The 7,670-nt window shown below is 57.1% G+C and overlaps 1 long non-coding RNA gene across 1 annotated transcript; it reads right to left on the bottom strand.

Annotated features, from left to right (window-relative positions):
• Positions 1-598: 598 nt before the first annotated feature.
• On the bottom strand, positions 599-5,956 carry LOC103350175 (uncharacterized). Its single transcript, XR_007923627.2, has 2 exons — positions 4,696-5,956; positions 599-4,602 (listed from the first exon to the last, which is right to left on the bottom strand). It is a non-coding gene; the product is annotated as an uncharacterized lncRNA (long non-coding RNA).
• Positions 5,957-7,670: the final 1,714 nt, after the last annotated feature.

Raw genomic sequence — 7,670 nt, 5'->3', positions numbered from 1 at the left:
TCGGGATGGGGATCCGGATCCCTGGGCTCTGGAAGCCATGGAGGAGCAGCCCTCACCGCGACTTTTTCCTGAGTGCGAGGGTCTGGCCATCCCAGTGCTCCTCAGACACAGGCTGTCTCGTCCACGCCTTGTGTCATGTGACCACTCGCTGATCAGGGGCAGAAACACCCACCAGGAAGGTAGCTCAGAAGTCCGTGAAGACGCAGTTCGGAAAAATCTATGCACAGACTGTCTCAAAACAGATTTATTTATTTGGAAGGCAGAATGACACACACACACACATACACACACACAGAGGAAGGGAGGGGGAGAAAGAGAGAGAGAGAGAGAGAATCTTTTATCTGCTGGTTTACTCCCCACGTGGCTGAAACAGCCAGAGTTGGGACAGGCCAGAGCCAGGAGGATGGAACTCACCCGGGTTTCCCATGTAGAAGGCAGAAACCCGAGCGCTGGGGGCATCACCTGCTGCCTCCCGGGTTCATGAACAGGGGAGCTGGATCAGAAGCAGAGGAGGGACTGTATCCCACACACTCTGATGCGGGTTGTGGGTGTCCCAACAGTGACTCCACCCACCACAGCACAACGCCTGCCCCATGCATAGATTTCAATTTTTTTTACTGCTGAAATAAACATATCTTTAAACTCACTTTTTCCAAAGTACAGTGATATATGGCCTCCATCAAGGTTACAGGGACAGGTCTGGGGGGCTTACTACCGGGAAATCTGATTTCTTTAACAACTGAACAGGAGTCTAAAAGTGAAGAGCATTCTATTTGCATTCTAAATTCTTCGAATAAAACTTGAGGTCCGGCAGCAACGACGATGGCTGTGGGGACAGTGGTGGTGGTGACAGGAGCGGTGGCAGTAATGCAAGTGTTGGGAGCAGTGAGCAGGTGGTGGTGGTGAAGCTGGCGGCGAGGCTGGGGAGGTTGGCAGTGGCGACGATGGTGGTGATGACCGTGCTGGTGCTGACGGTGATGATGGCAGCGGTGATGGCTGTGGTTGTGATGGCGCTGGGGAAGGAGAGGAGGCGGTAGTGATGGTGCAGTGTGGTGGTGAGGTGGGGGTGGGGAGAGCTAACCCGCCGTCGAGGTGGTGGTGATGTTGAGGCTGGTGGTGCTGCTTGTTGGCAGTGTTGCCGCTGATCCTGGTGGTTATGATGATGGTGTGGTGGTGTAGCCGTGGGGACAATGTTGGTGACCACACTGATGATGATGCTCATAGTGAAGGCAAATGGAAAATGAAGATGTCCGGGACTCTGGATGCAGGCAGACTTGAGTTCAAATCCCTGCTCTACCACCTACTTGTTCTACGGTTGGAACAAGTGAATGACTTCTTTCTCTGGTCCCTAGCTTCCTCATCTATCAGTTGAGAAGACTTAGCTGAGTTCATTCACGTATTCAATCATCCAATCCTTATTGGCCATCAGTAGGAGCCCAGTAAGTGCTTACTGTGTAGCTGCCAAAAGTGCAGCGAACTTGTAGCTCAATAAAACTATTGAGGGGTCAGCGTAGTGGCTCGGTGGATAGGTTCAAGTCGTGGCCTATGACTCCAGCATTCCATGTCAGGGCACTGGCTGGAGTCCCAGCTGTTCCACTTCCGATCCAGCTCCCTGCTAATGTGCCTGGGAAAGTGCTTGGGCCCCTGCACCTGCATGGGAGACCCAGATGAAGCTCCTGGCTTCCGCCTGGCCCAGTGCCATCTGGGGGAGTGAACCAGCAGCTAGAATGTCTCTGTCTCTCCCTCTTTGTCTGTCACTCTGCCTTTCAAGTACATAAGTAAATAAACCTTTGAAACAATCTCTCAGGACACAGAAGCGATGGTGTGCACAATCAGCACAAAAAGCAATGAAACAGAACACGGGGCAGGAGCGGGGGTGGGAGGAGGGAAGTCAGCTCTGGAGGTGGAGGTGGCTCACGCCTTTCCCACCTGCGGTCCCATTAGGCAAAGAGGGGGGATGGCTCCCAGGGAGCCCCCCTGAGCAGAGGCAGAGGTGTGAAGGTGCTGGGTGAGGAGGGGGACCCTCAGGGTGGGTGCAGAGAGGAGGAGGGAGTGGGGAAGGCCCCGTTGGCGATCTGTGAGGGTGGGAATCTGATCTCCAGCAGGCAGACACACAGCTTGCGCCTGACCCTGAAAGAAGGTCACCCACCAGCACCCGCCACACCTGGGCGCTCCAGAGGCGGGACCTGCCCTAGCCTGGGGCTGCTGTTTGTCTCCCCTGGAGAGGGGACCTGCTGTCAACTGGTTTGAGCTGCTTTGAGCTTTTCGTCACAGCCATTCCACAGAGGAATTAACTTCAGCTGGGCAGGTCTGGCTCAGAAACCGGTTCTCACGAACCCAAGGGGAGAAAGAATCTGTCAGAAGGACATCAGGAAGTTCCTGGGCTTGAGCCGGCTCTGCAGCAGGATTTGGACAGAGAGTGAAAGGGGCCAGGCCCAGCCACAGTCCTGCCTGGGAAGCAGACCCTTCTCTGCATCGCCCCACGGACACCGGCTGCCTGGCAGTAGGAGGCCTGACCCCTGTCCTCAGCACTCTCCAGTGACCGCGCATCTCGGATGACGCCCCCGAGGAGGCGCTCACCGGCTCTGCTCAGCCCATGTGCCCACCTGTGAGTGGCTGGGCAGGGCAGGAGGGCCGTCCATTTCCTCCAAAGCCTCCCTTCTGTTTCCCCTGTTGGGGATTCCCACAGCGCAGGCAGGCTGTTCAGACGCTGGGCACCTGTGGGAGTTCTAAAATCCATCTTTATCAGCTTTATACTGCGTGCGCACATAAGGCAATCCAGATCAGAAGGATGCTCATTTTTCACTTCAAAAACAAATAAGGGGGCTGGTCGTGACACGGTGGGCTAAGCCGCTGCCTGGGATGCCTGCATTCCACATCAAAGCACTGGTTTGAGTCCCCGCTGCTCGCTTTAGGGCCAGCTCCCTGCTAGTGCACCTGGGAAAGCAGCGGAAGATGGCCCAAGTGCCGCCGGGGCCTCTGCTTCTCACGTGGGAGGCCTGGAAGGAGCTCCTGGCTCTGGGCTTTGGCTTGGCCCAGCCCTGGTTGTTGCAGGCGTTTGGAAGTGACCAGTGTGCTCTTCAGTGGGTCCCAGGTCTTAGGAACATTCATTCTGAAAGCCTGAACTACACAGAAACACAGTGCCGCAGCACCCAAAGGGACAGGTGTCTACCCAGTCCCTTGACACTCAAGGCTCCCACCTGGGGTGGGCCCTGTTTGAGCACCAGGGACAGGAAGGGAGTGAACAGAGACCCCTGCACCCCGGAGCACACACTGGGAAGGAGGACAGGCCTTGTTCTCCATCCACCCAGAGCCGTTAGGCTCAGCCCCCTGCCTGGCCTCCTGGCCCGAGTGGCCTCAGTGACCCCTGCCCTCAAAGCTGCCTGCTGGTGGTGTGGTGGTCACAGACTGAGGAGTCCCTGTGTCAGGGCCAGCCGGCAGGGCTGAGTGCTGCTCCAGCCCTCCTGCCAAGGCTCTGGCACTCCCAGCAGCTGCCCGGGGAGGCCAAGTCACACAACGGGGGGACGGGACGGGGCTGGAGCTTGTGCACCTGTGGTGTTCCTTCTTATAAGGGCGCCAATCCTGCGAGGGCCCTGTCTCTGACTGCCATGGCATTGAGGCTGAGGGTTTCACCCCGTGAGTCTGGGGGCTGGGCACAAACCAGGCCCCTGCCAAGTCCAGAGGACATTTACAAAGCACTTAGGGAAAACCCTTCTCATGAAAACCTGTGGTACAGAGGTTAATACTCCACCTGCAGTGCCAGTATCCCATATGGGCGCCGGTTTTAGTTCTGGCTGCTCCTCTTCCAATCCAGCTCTCTGCTATGGCCTGAGATAGCAGTACAAGGTGGCCCAAGTGTTTGAGCCCCTGCACCCATGTGGGAGACCCAGAGGAAGCTCCTGGCTCCTGGCTTCGGATAGGCTCAGCTCCGGCAATTGAGGCCATTTGGGGAGTGAGCCAGTAGATGGAAGACCTCTCTGTCTGTAACTCTACTTCTCAAATAAATAAATAAATCTTTAAGAAAGAAAAGAAAACCTGGGTGTGGATTTCAACCTGTTTGCAACAAAATAAACTTTGTTCTTAATGCCCATTTCCTCTCGAACTTGTTAAAGTACTTTCACATTTGTACCCTCTTCCCTGCCTCATTTCTCTATCTCCATCCTCCTGCTTGCCTAGAATTGTGCCCCTTAATTTTTTGCCTCAAGTTTTTTTTTAATTAATTATTTGCGAGACAGAGAGCTCCCATTCACCGGTTCATGCCCCCAAATGCCCACATCAGCCCAGCCAGCCCAAAGCTGGGAGCTGGGAACACAATCCAGGTCTCCCAAGTACTTGAGCTACCCGTGCTGCCTCCCAGGGTGTGCGTCAGCAGGCAGCTGGAGCTGGAGCTGGAGCTGGAGCCAGGCGTCGGACCCAGACACCCCGATGGGCACAGGCGTCAGACCCAGACACTCTGATGTACGACGCTGGCATCTTACCTTCTGTGCCCTTAAGTTCTTTATGGAAGGAACCTGGGCTGAGGCACCCTTGTCATCCAGTGCTGATACAACTGGGAAACCAGGTGCAGGGTGACACAGGCCGGGAACTGACTTCCTTGGGGCCCTGGTGAGCAAATTAGTAAAGTAGGGTGAGCTTTACCAACAAGGAGAGGGTCACACAGGCTTTGCAGGGAGAATTGATTCAGCCAAGGATTACCATTGAACTCCTCATTGCAAGGCTGTTCTGGGAGCTGGGGAGACAGCAGTGAAGAGAACAGATGCCAATCCTCCCTTCAAGGAACTTGTATGCATGTGGTGGAATCAAACTGCAGCAAGACAGAAGGCTGGGTGACAGGACGGGTGGGGCCAGGGGCTGTGGTGGGGACTGAAGCTGGGGAGGAGCCTGTGGAGGGCAAGGGAGGGGACGGAACTATTTGGAATGGGGAAGTCAGTGAGCAGAGGTGAACGGAAGTGCACTACATAGAGGGGGAGCAGGAGGGCGAGGGGCTTCCGGGTTGCAGGCAGGAGCCAGAGATGCACAGGATCTGAGCGTCTGAGATGCACAGGAGTGCACTGGGCCCCGGGCGCTGCAAGGCGTGCAGCTGGGCTGGAGGGTGACAAGAAAGGAGCCTGGGAAGAATCGGGTTCAAAGATCCTTGAATGACAAGCCCAGGAGTCTCATTTTTCTCCACCTTCTTTCCCTTCTTGTCTCTCCCTTCTCCCCTCCCCTCCCCTCCCCACCCTTCCCCTCCTTTTCCCAGACGGTTGCCGAGCACCTCCGGTGTGCCAGCAGCTGTGCTAGGTGCAGGTTGCAAGGAAGACCCTGTCCCACTGGCAGCGCCGTGCGGGAGGAGCAAGGGCTCTGGAGATGCGGAGATGCCAATGCGGGGACCCTGGTGGTTCCTGGGAAGGGGTCATACCTGGAGCTGGGCTGAAAGACATGGGAGAGCGAGAGCTGCAGGGGAGGCCAGGGGCTGGGTTCCTGCAGCCCAGGTCCCTGGGGGTGGGGGTTCCCTGGGGGAGCAGAGGGAGGCAGGGAGGCTGCAAGCTGTGCCAGGCCTCCGAGGGAGAAGTGCAAACATGAGCCGAGGGCTGGTGTGAAACACTGGACAGACCAAGGTCACACTGATGCTTGTGGGGAGGCTGACGAAGGCAGGGAGTCACTGATAACCATCCAGGGCTGCGCTGAGTCGCTGGGTTGAGATAAAGTCAGAAGAAGTCATGGTCAAGGCTTTGATCCTTTGCTGTGATGAGAGTAGCAAGAGGGCTACACCTCCTGCCCCAGCAGCCCTGGCGCTGAGTCAGATGGATGAGCCCAGGTGGGGGATGGACGGGAACCCCTGCTGAGCCCCTCCATGGGGTGGGGGCAGCGTGGAGAACCCTGTCCCTCAGGCCTCTGTCTCCTGATCAGGAGACTCCGGGCTGGGGCCTTGGAACTGGAACGCAGGCTGCAGAAGAGAATGGGCTGGGGAGAGGCCTTGGCCACATCCCCCCCACCCCACCCCGACCCCAGACACATGGCACCAGCTGCGCACGGCACTGCCCCCAGGGCCTGTGGAGTGAAGCCTTGGGAACGGCTTGTGGTCAGGCCTGAAAACTCACACGAGGATGTTTGACCAGATGCCCCGCCCCCAACACTAAGGCTCACGTTAGTTGCGTGTTTATTATGTCCCAGGCACTGCTCCACAGGCTTTGCGTGAATTCTCTCTTTCTCAGTCCTCACCAAAGCCCTTGTGTGCACCGGAAGTTGTGAGCTTCGAGGGCCGAGCACCCAGTGAGCTCACGCTAGGTGCTGGCTGTTACGGCTGCACCCACATTACAGGTGAGGAGACTGAGGCCCAGAGCCTTGAATGATGCAGTTGCTCGGTCACCGGCAGAGCTGGGCTTCAAACCCAGGCAGCCTGACCCTGCAGCCTGTCCTGTGTCACCTCTCAGGGACACCGGGTGGGAGGCGGGCAGTGTTTAGGCAACAGGGATGAGGTGAGACCCAGGCAGCAGCGGGGAGGGAAGCCCTGGGTTTGGGTTTAGATGGAGGAGGGCTGGACTCTCAGGTCTGTGCGATCTTGGGCAAAGCCCCTCCCGGCTCTGGGCCTCAGTTTCCTCCTCTGCAAGCAGCAGTTAAAGATCCCAGTCCAGCCCAGGCTGGTCGTGAGGCTGTGGGCCAAATTCAGGTCCTGCGCCGGGGAGCGCTGAGGCCCGGCTCCTTCCTCGCTGCCTGTGGGCCGGGCCCTCGCTCCACTCCCGCAGGTCCCCTGAGCTCCGAGTCTCGAGTCTCTTTCCCTTCCTCCTATCTCTGTCCAGGCGAGGCCATGCGCTGGCTGAGGCTGTGACATCATCTGGTCTTTCCCGGTCAAGGCGACTGCACGTGGGCCTCAGATCTATCGCCAGCTGACTTTCAGGCTGGTCATTTTGTTTGGCCTGTGAGTGGTGTTATAAACGGCCCTTGGCAGAACAAAGGGTCCTCACCCCTGGGACGTGCTATGTTTGCTCACGCAATCCTGGGGATGAGACCTTGGCCTCTTCCTGGGTTCCAAGGACGCAGATATGGCACCGTGCTGCGCGTGGCCTTGCTGCTTGTTCAACACTGAACTATTCCTGCACCTGCTAGTTCACTGCTGCTTACCCCAGCCCCTCCTCCCAGAGCCCCCAACATCCTGGATCTCCCCATGACCCAGCAAATACAGAGTTAACACAGGGCTCACCAGGGAGCCCCAGGGCCCTGGCCAGGCCTCTGCTTTCTGCTAGGTTGGGGCCTTGCTGTTTTAAGTGTTCTGAGTGAGGCCTTGACCTCTGAGTGAGTTAAGAAACCAGCTCAGCGAGCTCTTTGAAAGCCTGCATCCCAGGGTTTGCCCTCTAGCTTGGGCATTTGGAACTGACTGTGTCTTGGCGTCTGTCATATTCAGAACTTCCATTGTCACGCCTTGTCATGCCTTGTCACGCCTTCCTCAGGATGGCTCAGTATTAGTCTTTTTTTTTTTTTTTTTTTTTTTTTTTGATAGGCAGAGTGGACAGTGAGAGAGAGAGACAGAGAGAGAAAGGTCTTCCTTTGCCGTTGGTTCACCCTCCAATGGCCGCCGCTGCAGCCGGCGCACCGCGCTGATCTGATGGCAGGAGCCAGGATCCAGGTGCTTTTCCTGGTCTCCCATGGGGTGCAGGGCCCAAGCACCTGGGCCATCCTCCACTGCACTCCCT

Source organism: Oryctolagus cuniculus, chromosome 7 (genome assembly GCF_964237555.1).
Source record: "Oryctolagus cuniculus chromosome 7, mOryCun1.1, whole genome shotgun sequence".
Taxonomy (NCBI): Eukaryota; Metazoa; Chordata; class Mammalia; order Lagomorpha; family Leporidae; genus Oryctolagus; species Oryctolagus cuniculus.
This window is presented reverse-complemented; position numbering and strand designations above follow the sequence as displayed.